The following is a 13,378-nucleotide window of genomic DNA, read 5'->3' as shown; positions in this document are numbered from 1 at the left end:
TAGCATAGTTAAACGCATCAAAATACAATAGTCGCATTGGTTAGGCCATGTTGTCAGAATGAATGTAGAACCTCCAGCTAAGTAGTTTTTTGACGGCGACCATAGTGAAATACGTAAAGAGGACGACCAAAATTCCGATCCCAAGGCAGCCGGTCGTATGTACAGAATTGACCCGATGGCGTCCTTCATCGGTAAAGGCTGTGGTGACTATATCTCCACAATATTTGTACTGTATTTTACTTTGTTAGTTTTTAAAATAATATAGTCTAAGGAGCCTTTGGATTTATTGTAGAAAATACTTTTTATGTATTGAAATAAAATTTCCAGTTTTGTTTGAAATTGTTAAGATTGAAACACGAAGTTCGGAGAATATTCTTTTAATTTAAATTGTGGCAGTCCTACAATTTGGTGACCCCGAAATTAAGAATTTTCCAACCTTTTAAGATGTCAACAGAAAACAATCCAGCAAATAGCGATATGCCTCCCTCTAATGATATTGGAATTGAATCGGCAAGAATCGCGAAACTTCCACCTTTTTGGAAAGAAGAACCAGCTATATGGTTTTTGCAAGTTGAAGCAACATTTCGTTTATATAGGATTACCCAAGACTCAACCAAATATGAATACCTAGTGGCAAATTTGGATCCATCGGTACTGTTTTTAGTGAAAGATATACTAATGGACACTGCAAATAACAATAAGTATGCAACCATAAAAAAACGTATAATAGATTCCTTCGCTGAATCGGCAGAAAATCAAATCAAACGTGTTTTAAGCGGTCTAGAATTGGGAGATCAGAAACCGTCACATTGCCTACAGCGTTTAAAATCTTTGTCAGCTGGCAAAATTTCTGATGAAGTTTTAAAGACTTTATTTATTGAGCGTTTGCCAGAGAAAGTCCGAAGCATATTAGCAGTGTGCGATTCTCAAGAAATAGACCATTTGGGAATTCGAGCTGATAGAATCATGGAAACACTCTCGACTTCTACGACATGCTTCGTGTCAGAGGTTCAACCGGATGTTGCAGCAAGCAATTTGTCAACAAAAATAGATGAACTCATTGGTCGAATTGATGCTTTGGAAAACCGTTCCAGACAAAAAACACGTTCTTATTCAAAACCGCGTACGCAATCAAATAATAGAAACAAGTGCTGGTACCATCTTCGTTTTGGGGAAAACGCTCGCAAATGTATTCCTCCATGCAGCTTCAGTATAACAAACAAGTAAAAGCGTGCTAAGTTTGGCCGGGCCGAATCTTGTATACCCTCCACCATGGATCGCATTTGTCGAGTTCTTTTCCAGGCATCTCCTCTTAGGCAAAAAAGGATATAAGAAACATGTAAAAGCGTGCTAAGTTCGGCCGGGCCGAATCTTACATACCCTCCACCATGGATCGCATTTGCCGAGTTCTTCTCCCGGCATCTCTTCTTAGGCAAAAAAGGATATAAGAAAAGATTTGCTCTGCCATTATTATATTATTACATGTTGGAGACCTGTGTAAAATGTCAGCCAATTCGAATAAGAATTGCGCCCTTTGGGGGCTCAAGAAGTAAAATAGAGAGATCAATTTATATGGGAGTTGTATCGGGCTATAGACCGATTCAGACCATAATAAACACGTATGTTGATGGTCATGAGAGAATCCGTCGTACAAAATGTCATTCCAATCGGATAAGAATTACACACTCTAGAGGCTCAAGAAGTCAAGACCCAAGATCGGTTGATATGGCAGCTATATCAGGTTATGGGCCGATTTGAACCATACATGGCACATTTATTGGATATCATAACAAAATACGTCGTGCAAAATTTCATTCCAATCGGATAAGAATTGCGCACGCTAGAGGCTCAAGAATTCAAGACCCAAGATCGGTTGATATGGTAGCTATATCAGGTTATGGACCGATTTGAACCATACATGGCGCATTTATTGGATACCATAACAAAATACGTCGTGCAAAATTTCATTCCAATCGGATAAGAATTGCGCACTCTAGAGGCTCAAGAAGTCAAGACCCAAGATCGGTTTATATGGCAGCTATATCAGGTAATGGACCGATTTGAACCATACTTGGCAAGGTTTTTGTATGTCTTAACAAAACACGTCGTGCAAAATTTCATCCCAATTGGATAAGAATTGCGCACTCTAGAGGCTCAAGAAGTCAAAACCCAAGATCGGTTTATATGGCAGCTATATCAAAACATGGACCGATATGGCCCATTTACAATACCAACCGACCTACACTAATAAGAAGTATTTGTGCAAAATTTCAAGCGGCTAGCTTTACTCCTTCGGAAGTTAGCGTGCTTTCGACAGACAGACGGACAGACGGACGGACATGGCTAGATCGACATAAAATTTCACGACGATCAAGAATATATATACTTTATGGGGTCTCAGACGAATATCTCGAGTAGTTACAAACAGAATGACGAAATTAGTATACCCCCCATCTTATGGTGGAGGGTATAAAAACTAATTCCTCCATCGACCCCAATCTCGGCTGAAAGTGTCGATGGTGCATGCTCTGGCCGCCTTTTTATAACCGATAAGAAATCAAAAATACAATTTTTAGTCGACACTGGTGCAGAAATATCGGTTTATCCTAGCAAAAATCGCAAAAATCCCCAAAAACTAGCACTTTATGCTGCAAACGGAACTGAAATCAAAACGTTTGGCTCAATAAACCTTTCATTAGATTTGGGTTTACGCAGATCTTTCTCTTGGAGCTTTATACTAGCTGATGTTTCTCGTCCTATAATTGGAGCTGATTTCCTTCGTCAATTTCATCTTTTGCCAGATCTCAACACCCGCAAACTGGTGGATGGTCAAACACTGCTCGCAGTAAGTGGATCGTTATGTAAAGAAGGCTCTATAGGTATAAAAATGGTTTCTGGAGATACTAGTTTTCATCAGCTTCTTCGAGAATATCCTGAAATAATAATGCATAACGAAAATTTTTCTTCTGAGCACGGCATTTATCATCACATTGTTACACATGGTCCACCGGTTTCCTGCAGAAGTAGACGTCTAGATCCTGAAAAACTTAAAGCAGCTAAAGAAGAGTTCTAGTATATGCTGAACAAAGGAATCATACAACCTTCCAGAAGCAACTGGGCAAATCCTCTGCATATGGTCAAAAAGCCTAATGGCGAATGGAGACCATGTGGAGATTACAGAGCTCTCAATACAATTACGGTTCCAGATAAGTATCCCGTACCTTATTTAACCGACTTTCAGATGCATCTTAACGGAGTAAGAATATTTTCAAAATTGGATTTGATGAAAGCGTTCTACCAAATCCCTGTCCATCCACACGATATTCCGAAAACGGCAGTTATAACTCCTTTTGGCTTATTTGAATTCTTGAGAATGCCATTTGGATTATGCAATGCTGCCCAGACTTTCCAACGTTTCATTGATGAGGTATGTAGAGGCCTGCATTTTGTTTTTGTGTACATAGATGACGTTTGTGTTTTTTTCAAAATCTGAGGAAGAGCATTTGGAACATTTGAAAATATTATTTGAACGTTTCAAGAAATACGGAATTTTTATAAATCCCTCAAAATGTGTATTTGGCCAAACTGAAATAGATTTTCTTGGTCATCATGTCACTCCCGATGGCATTAAACCTCTTACAGAAAAATTGGATGTTATTAAGTCATTTCCCTTGCCCAAAACAATCAAAGAACTCCGACGTTTTTTGGCTATGCTAAATTTTTATCGCAAATTTCTTCCTCATGGCGCTCAGCTACAATCTGTTCTAAACGATTTATTAAAAGGCCAGACAAAGAAAAATGATACACGCGAAATTGATTGGTCTGATGAGTTGAAGCAAGCGTTTATTAAATGCAGAGAAAGTTTATCTAATGCCTCGTTCCTTACACATCCCATTCCAAATGCTTCATGAGTGCTAAAAGTTGATGCTTCAAACCATGCGATTGGAGCTGTTTTGGAGCAATATGTAGATGGATCGTGGCAACCACTTGGATTTTTCTCTAAAAAACTAACGCCTACACAAATGAAATATAGTACCTATGATCGTGAGCTTTTAGCAAATTTCAAAAGCGTGCAACATTTCCGCTATCTATTGGAGGCAAGAAAATTCATCGTTTTAACTGACCATAAGCCTCTTACATTCGCTTTCAAACAAAAGCTGGAGAAAGCATCTCCTAGGCAGAGAAATCATTTGGATTTTATAGCACAATTTTCTACTGACATAAGGTACATCCCTGGTTCTCAAAACGTAACTGCAGATGCTTTATCACGAATCGAAGCCATCAAAATACGGCCATTGGACTATGAAAAACTTTCGAAGGTTCAAGATGAAGATCCAGAACTAAAAGAAATTATCCGCGAAAACGACAACATAATTTCAGTAAATATACCAAACACGGATATAAGAATATGGTGCGATGTATCAAAAGGCGTTTCCCGTCCAATTCTTCCAAAGGAGTTTGGCAAACAGGTATTTCATAACCTTCATAGTCTCTCACATCCTGGAATACGAGCAACTCGTAAGCTTATAACAAAGAAATTTTATTGGACTTCAATGAACAAAGATATTAATGAATGGAATCGAAGTTGTTTGGAATGCCAGCGTTGCAAAGTAAACAAACATACAAAAAGTGAATTTGGTAAGTTTCCACCGACTACTTCGCGTTTTGCTGTGGTACATATGGATATTGTCGGACCTTTGCCTCCATCCGAAGATTACGTGTATCTACTAACTTGCTTGGATCGTTTCAGTCGGTGGCCAGAGGCGATTCCTTTGAAAGATATTAAAACTGAAACCGTTTTCAATGCTTTTTACAATAACTGGATTTGTCGATATGGACTTCCAAATGCTATTACCACTGATAGAGGTAGCCAATTTACTTCCCACATGTTTAAGGAAATAACAAGTAAATTAGGCATAAAACATAACTTTACGACGTCCTTTCATCCACAATCAAACGGTCTCGTCGAGCGTTTCCACAGAGTTTTAAACACAGGATTAACATGTGCTGAAAACATTCAATGGACTAAGACTCTCAACACTGTTCTCTTAGGAATCAGATCTGTTACGAAGGAAGACATTGGAGCATGTTCAGCAGAAATATTATACGGTGAACCTATACAACTTCCTGGGGATTTCTTCAAATTAGATTCCAATGTGGATCCTACAAGCCAACTTTATAACATTAAAACTGCTATTAGAAATATGCTATCGACGGAACCAAAACATCACAACAAACCTGTTATTTTTATATATAAACAAGAATTTAGAGAGTTGTTCTCATGTTTGGATTAGACAAGATGGTAACAAGAGACCATTGCAACCTAAGTATAAAGGGCCTTACCTTATTCTAGATCGACGCATAAAGGTTTTTACTTTGCTGATTGATGGAAAGCATCAAAATATATCGATAGATCGACTTAAGCCCGCATTTATATTGAATGATGAACCTGACTCAACACCAGCAGCAGAAGTACCTACACATAATCCTGCAGTTAGAAGAACGCGCTATGGAAGAGTTATCATTATCCCTGAACGCATCTAGCGTTCTTCCGCGGGGGAGTACTGTGGTGACTATATCTCCACAATATTTGTACTGTATTTTACTTTGTTAGTTTTTAAAATAAAATAGTCTAAGGAGTCTTTGGATTTATTGTAGAAAATACTTTTTATGTATTGAAATAAAATTTCCAGTTTTGTTTGAAATTGTTAAGATTGAAACACGAAGTTCGGAGAATATTCTTTTAATTTAAATTGTGGCAGTCCACCGCAGTGCACAACACACTGTTACAACAAACAAAATTCCGATAGAGAGATCTAGTGAAGACATCTTGAAACTGGGTGTCGCCGAAGATCGAGGCGTTTGGAAATCTTTTCTAAGTTTGTTTAGTAGAATAAATCTATCGTGCTAAAGGTAGCTATTTTGCCGAAAATTTTCGCAAGGTTATCGATTAAAAAAAAAAGTGGAAGACAAAAGAAAAGTTGGCATCGGATTCAACCCACAAGAAAAAATATCACGAAATTGGTTTGAATTAAATAAAAATTAAATTGAAAATAATTGTTTAATTGAATCCGGTTTTTTTTTATTAAATTTTACCAAATTTCAATCACGATCGCAATTGAAGATCGTGATTGAAATTTAGACAATTCTTAATTAATAAATTCATTGTTGTTTGGGTTTGGTCAGGTTTTAGTTATTGACTTCCGAATTTTTGGGCTAATAAATCAAGAAGAATTATACAATAGCTTCTGATGCCAACGTTTCGTTATTTTTTTGATAACTTCCTTTGAGTATTACGTCTATTTAAATAAATGAAAACATTACAACATAACTTTTGTCTAAAACACAAAAAAAGTAAACAAAAGTATGACTTACAATATTATCTTTAAGAGGCGTTACATTGGTTCTACACTAAATCTAAAATATAATAAACACGACTTAAAAGATAATATCACAGTTTGTTTCAAAGTATTGCAAATCCCTAACTAGCGCTTATGTAGTCAGTGTATTCCTTATGGTTCATCGTTCGTCCAAAGTATTGTTGTATCCCCAAACTTTCTATCATTTGTCTCTTTCCGATCTTTATCTAATATTAGGGGTGTTTCATTTTCTCGCTTAATTTGTATTGAGAAAAATGCTATCACCGTTAAAATAAGCGGCTAATCTTACGACGCTTACTATCGCCGTTTATGAAAACATATGGTGTCATCATTCAATTTGAATGACAAAACTATAAGAGGAAGAACGTAACATATTTATTCAATGATTAAACATTATGGAATGGCAAAATTGCTTAGGATTTTAATAAAATCACATGTATGAACTCCGAAAACATTTATTTATAATTAAAATTACTTATTTTGTTTGTTTTGTTGATATTTGATTATTTCGGATGTTTGCCAGTGCTGCCAACGTTAAAGTACGAAGCATGTAGCGGGAAGAGCGTTTTATTTATCCCTAATCTAGCGAATGGTAAATAAAACAATCCAATTGTTACGTTGTCAAGGAAGAGCGTTTTATTTATCCCTAAGCTAGCAAGTCTGGAAGGTGCTAAGGGAGTGTTGTGCTAGTGCTGTTTCTATTCGATTTTCAATGTCGGTCTTGTGTTCTCAATGCATATCTTGTTGTTGTTCGTTCCTTTACATTTTATTGGTAAACGACTTTGTTTTGTTGTTGCTTTTCTATTGGCGCTTTAACATTTGTGAATATTGTGTTCAGTTCATGTTGTTGTTGTTCATTATCTTCCGTAGCTTTAGTTTGTGAAAAAGGCCGGGGATGTAAATTATACCGTAAAAATTATTCGATGCTGGTTTTAATGGTTTGCATATATTTTGACTACACAGAAAACGAGTAAACAAAATCCAATAAGAAATGCCAGTATCAAAACAGACAACGGTCGACGAAGATAGTCGCATAGCTTTTAGTTTTTGTTTGTATTTTTGTTACTCAATATTTTTGTAAGTTAAAGTATGATATGCAATAGGTTTATATATTTTATTTTATGTCAGATTTTCTTGAAAATGCCCACAAAAGGATGGGCGAAATATTGAAAAAATTAAAATTTAAATAAAAACAACAACCTTGAGCTTGAAGTAAAATAAATATTTGAATATATTAAGAAAGGTCGCATGCAAATACACTGTGAATTAACAACGGAGAGCACGCCGAAAACAAAATAAAGCAAGAAGATGGTTTACATCAAACTAAAACAGAAGTACGTCAACATTGGACAACATATAAACAAATATAGGATGGAGAAAAATAAGCAACTTAACACCACATCTACCATCATATTCCTAATTATAACGCGACTAAAAAAATTTAGGTGTTTGACACTAAAGAAAAAATACCGGAATCACTTAAAAACTCTAAAAACTCACCAGGCAAATTTTCATAAGAAAACCTTAAACCTACTCATAAAATAAAAATAGTGTAATTGAAGTAGAAGAGAAATTACGTTTATCTATGACAATTGAAGAATTTGCATCGCTTCTTGACAATGAAAGCAATATTGAGAAGAGAACAAGATTATTAGAACGAGACACAGAAAGAAATTGAAAGCTCTTTGGGAAAAACAGAAAAGGGAATTAGATTGGATATAAAATAGAACAAAGAGTGGTTCGTGAATACAACCAACACACAGATACCAGAAGAAGTTGAGTGGCTACTATCACAAGGAAAAAAGTTCGCATTACCCCAGAAAAAACGGATTTTCCCTTGCTTCATTACATAGCAGACGGCGAAGAGTGCATAAAAACACTCTCGTCAAAAGAGGATCAGGAGATAGGCAGAAATAAACTCACTTCGATGATCGAGAGTCACATAAATAAACACCATTTCACAGCAAGAGACAAATACACATTTCGCACAAACAGTGGCACAAACCAAAACATGTTTAAAGGAAAACAAGAACATTATGATCTTGGACGCCGATAAGGGCAACTTGACAGTGGTCATGGAAAAATATGATGTTGAAGAAAACGATGTCTAGAATGCTTAATGACATACAAACGGCTCACTAATGATCCCACAACATCATTACAAAAGAAGAATAATGATATGGTGAACGAGCTAAACCCGCACAAAGTAATAGACTACGTTGTGAAAAAAAGAAACTCAAAACCAAAGCGGCTGTAGCTCCAAGAATATATGGTCTGTCCAAAATTTATAAGGAAGGGTATCCGCTACGACCTATATACTCATCGATAAACTCACCTTCCAGTGGTCTTTGTAAGTACATAACAAAAATTTTGTCAAAATTGACGAAAAACTCTAAAAACAACGTGAGAAACTCGGTTCACTTCAAAAAGAAATTAGGAAATACTGTGGAAGATTCGGATGAAATGATGATTTTCTTTAATGTTGTGTCATTGTTTCTCAGTATTCTGGTAGATTATGCAACCAAAATCATAGAAAGCAAGTGGACAATAATTCAAAATTTTACAACCATGACGATTTCATGTACAAAGACAGAATATACATGCAAAAACGAGGATTGCCTATGGGATCAGCAGCCCCGATATTGTGAAGGAAGAACTATTGGACAAAAACCATCGAAACTGTGATATAAGACCTAAGATCTTGACCCTTTTTGGGATTATCAAAACCAGTGCAAAAGATAACATCTTGACAACATTCAATAGTATTAACTCAAACATACAATTTACTATAGAAAAAGAGTGTAGCAACCGCATACCATACTTAGACATGGATAGAATATTAATAATAATAGTTTCCCACAAAAAACAATAGAATCGTGCCCAAATAGAAGAACTATCACAAGAACAAACGAAAACAACCAACATATTTCAAATCCGTCACTTATGTCCCAAAATTTCAGAAAGGTTTGAACATTCAAATTGCTTGGATGAAAATAATTGCAAGATTGCACACAAAACGACAAACCTTGGAACACTATTCACAAACATAAATTCCCAGATTGACAAAATGGAAAAGTCAAATATAGTTTATGAAATAAAATGCAACGGCAATGGAACTAATGTTTGTCCAATGATCTGTGTTGGAACAAGCAAAAATAAATTGAAAACTACATAAGCAGGACATAAATCAAATATAAAATTAAGTGCCAAAAATACTCACCAAAAAACAGCACTAGCCGAACACTGTACTGCAGAACAACATGAGCCAAACTTAGAGAGAGTGAGAGTCGTATATAACGAGATAAATTACAACAAGAGGCTAACGCTGGAAACGTTACATATCATTAATACAACAACAACTAGACGTATGAACTACACTCAGAGGGATGTGCGAGTAACTACAGACTGCTTATTAAACGAGTAAACAAAATTCAATAAGAAATGCCAGTCATCAAAACAGACAACGGCCGACGAAGATGGTCGCATAGCTTTTAGTTTTTTCTTCGTATTTTTGTTACTCAACACTTTTGTAAGTTAAAGTATGATATAGGTGATGTTATATATTATGCTTATACATACGTGTTTGTTTATATATTTTGTTTAATGTGAAAAGATTCCACCAAAGAATGGGCGAAATATTGATAAACAAATGAAAATTTAAATAAAAACAACGACCTTGAGCTTGAAGTAAAATGAATATTTGAATACAGAAAAAAATTAAGACTTATTAAGAAATTTGTACATTCAATTAAACAATTTGCTGAAGTCGGTCCTATAAATTTGTGTTATTGATTAACAATTTTGCAATTTGGATTTCTGACAAGCTTAAATATCAAATTAAAGTTGCTACTAACTCCATAAACCAATTATTTGAACGTTGTTCTTTCTTTTAAGCAACTGTTTTACTGCTTTAATTTTAAATATATAATTGATATTTTTCACACGAATTAATTTATTGTTATTTTATTGGATTAAATGCATGTAATATATTGCTTAAAAATATAAATGTCTTTTATTTACTGATGCCAGGCTTCGGAAAAAGCGGAGACATGGTCTGCAAATAGTATAATAAACAAATTAATTTATATACATATTTAAAATGAATCGTAATAAGTACCACTCTTAGCATTTTGCGTACAGTACAGTACCACGAAACCTAGATCCACATATATTATCTTCCATCCTCAGGCCGGTTTCCAAGTCAATATATCACTATATGGAGAATAGCTATTAAAATAAGGTAATAGTAATAATATTTATGTTATATATACCATGTTTGCATTCGACAATTTGTTACGTTTGGACTTTGTTCATTCTCTTTAATCACATCCCATTTTTTTCCGTTTTCACTGTTTCAGCGTAAGTTCTGATCGGAGACTTTAAACTGGTACCACGGATTTCAGGAGCCCCTGGAACTTCGGTTCCAGCCTGACAATGGTGAGCCCCCGGAGGTGAGTAAGGTGGTGGCTGTCGTTTAGACCCTAATCGCGGGTCAACCGACAAACGACTATTTCATAGAGTCTGCAAAGAGCTAAAAAAAGTTCTTTGTGACTTCACTCATTTATGGAGAAAATAAATAATAGCTCTATATACGGCGACCATTTAATTTGGAAAGCTACAAAATATCTTAAGCGCCCAGTTAAAAGAAAGCCCTTAATTAAATTACACGATGGTTCCTGATATAGATCCGAAAAAAGTACTGCAGAAGCTTTTGCCAACCATTTACGTAATATATTTTATCCTTATGGTTTTAACTCTGCTAGTGATAAAGAAGAAATATCTAACTTTTTGAACTCGCCATGCCAAGTGCACCTACCTTCGAAACATATAACGCCGAAAGAAGTTACAAATGAGATAAATGATCTTAGTAATGACAAGTCTCCCGGATATGATAAAATTACTTCAAAAGTTGTTAAAAGTTTAACAAAAAAGGATATATTTTGTTTTTAACTTACATTTATAATTCGATGTTGAGGCTTGATAATTTCCCAACGCAATGGAAGTGTGCTGAAGCGATTATTACACGATAAACCTGAACATTTGCTCTCATCATTTAGACCCATAAGCCTTTTGTCAATATTCTCTAAAATATTCTTATGACGTTTATTGCCAATACTGAAAGAGCAAAACATAAATCCTGAATAACCCATCGGTTTCCGACATAATCATGGGACACCAGAGTAGTGTCATTGGATTGTTAATGCCTTAATTAATGCGTTAGAGAACAAAAAATACAGTTCAGCAATTTTTCTAGACATTCAACAAGCATTTGACCGTGTGTGGCATGATGGCCTATTATTTAAGATAAAAAAGTTATTGCCAGCTCAATTCTTAAGCTACGCCTGCATTGTTTTAAAAGCTACTTTTCTAAAAGTAATTTTTATGTAAAAGTTAAGGATGAAACATCACCATCACCATTTTTTTAAATCAAGGCTGGTATTCCTCAAGGCAGCGTGTTAGGACCACTATTATATGTCATTTTTACAGCAGATGTTCCTGTCTCAAACAATGTTACTTTTGCCACGTATGCTGATGACACAGCTATATTTGTAGCTGTAGTGAGTGTCTGGATACATCAAGTCTTGTACAAAGACAAATTCACGACCACGAGAAATGGCTTCTTAAATGGAACATTAAAGTTATCTCAGATAAGTCGACACATACAACATTTACAACAATGCGAAAAGACTGTGCAAATCCATAGAAACCTTGTACCACAAAACTCCACCGTCAAGTGTCTTGGGACGACGTTAGATAGGAGACTAACCTGGAAAGCACACATCAAAGCAAAACAACAGCAATTAAAAATCAAAACATGTAAATATCTGAATAATAAGCTACGCCTGCATAAAGCAATACTAAAACCTGTATGGACCTATTGACTTCAACTATGGGCTACTGCAAGGAATTCCAATATTCAAATTTTAGAAAGATTTCAATCTAAAACTTTAAGATTGAAAACAAATGCGCCATGGCTTTAAAGATATTCTAAAAGATCTCAAAATGCTCTCTGTTAAAGAAGAAATTTGTAAACATAGCACAAACTATTTCCAAAGAGTACGTCCTCACCCAAATCACCTTGCTGTTTCGCTTCTGGACAACAACAATGGCACAAAAAGACTGAAGAGAAAACATGTACGAGATCTTAATCATTAGTTTATTATAAACAATTATTTTTACCATAATTAAAATATACACAATTTTGTTTATTTTTAAAGTTATGTAGTTCATTGGAGGACATAACAACTGTTATTAAATAATCTCTGTGATCAATTTTGCTTAATGTCTTGTATTTATAAGATAGATTGCAAATAAAGTGAATTAAAAAAAAGAATTTTTTAATTGAAAATTATAAAAATTTTATATTTAGATTATTTACCCATTAAGCGGATTTTCTCGCTTAGTTTGTATGGAGAAAAATTCTATCTCAATTTAGCTTAGCGGTTAGTCTTATCGACGTTTACTAAAAGATGCGTTGTTTAAACTTGAATTTGTTTATAGCTTTAATAATTTCTGACATAAAAATGAAATTTTCTTTTGTATCACGGCAAATTATTTGTAAACTAGGCATACGTTGAACATAATTTTAATTGAACGATTTAAATTGTTATTTAATAGTATAAATTGTGCATTGATCGAGATTATATTGTGTTCCCTTCACTCATATCCATTGCTAAAAGGAAGTGAGAATAAGTCAAATATATGCCTCGCTTCTATCATATACATACACAAAGTGGCGTGGGTAGACAAAAAATATCAAGAAAAATATAAAGTGTAGCTTTTTTATATCTCCATAAAATATAATTGACCTAATTATAATTGCAAAGCAAAATAAAAATGTATTGTGAGAAACGTTAGTTGAAATAGTGAAAAACGGAAAAATTGGGATGTGATCGAAAAGAATGGACAAATTCTAAACGCAACAATTTGGAGGAAAAAACGGAAAAATTGGGATGTGATCGAAAAGAATGGAAAAATTCCAAACGCAACAATTTGGA

The 13,378-nt window shown here is 34.8% G+C and overlaps 1 protein-coding gene and 2 long non-coding RNA genes across 3 annotated transcripts in view; all 3 read right to left on the bottom strand.

Annotated features, from left to right (window-relative positions):
- The window catches only part of LOC106092509 (ubiquitin carboxyl-terminal hydrolase nonstop), a 40,220-nt gene that overhangs the window by 18,847 nt on the left and 7,995 nt on the right, over positions 1-13,378 (bottom strand). The window lies entirely within an intron of this gene.
- Positions 10,304-10,879, bottom strand: LOC106092510 (uncharacterized). Its single transcript, XR_001222171.2, has 3 exons — positions 10,652-10,879; positions 10,498-10,592; positions 10,304-10,434 (listed from the first exon to the last, which is right to left on the bottom strand). It is a non-coding gene; the product is annotated as an uncharacterized LOC106092510 (long non-coding RNA).
- On the bottom strand, positions 12,517-12,886 carry LOC131995133 (uncharacterized). Its single transcript, XR_009397187.1, has 2 exons — positions 12,760-12,886; positions 12,517-12,666 (listed from the first exon to the last, which is right to left on the bottom strand). It is a non-coding gene; the product is annotated as an uncharacterized LOC131995133 (long non-coding RNA).

Source organism: Stomoxys calcitrans, chromosome 1 (genome assembly GCF_963082655.1).
Source record: "Stomoxys calcitrans chromosome 1, idStoCalc2.1, whole genome shotgun sequence".
Classification (NCBI taxonomy): domain Eukaryota; kingdom Metazoa; phylum Arthropoda; class Insecta; order Diptera; family Muscidae; genus Stomoxys; species Stomoxys calcitrans.
Note: the sequence above shows the minus strand (reverse complement) of the source record. Positions and strands in the feature narration are given on the sequence as shown.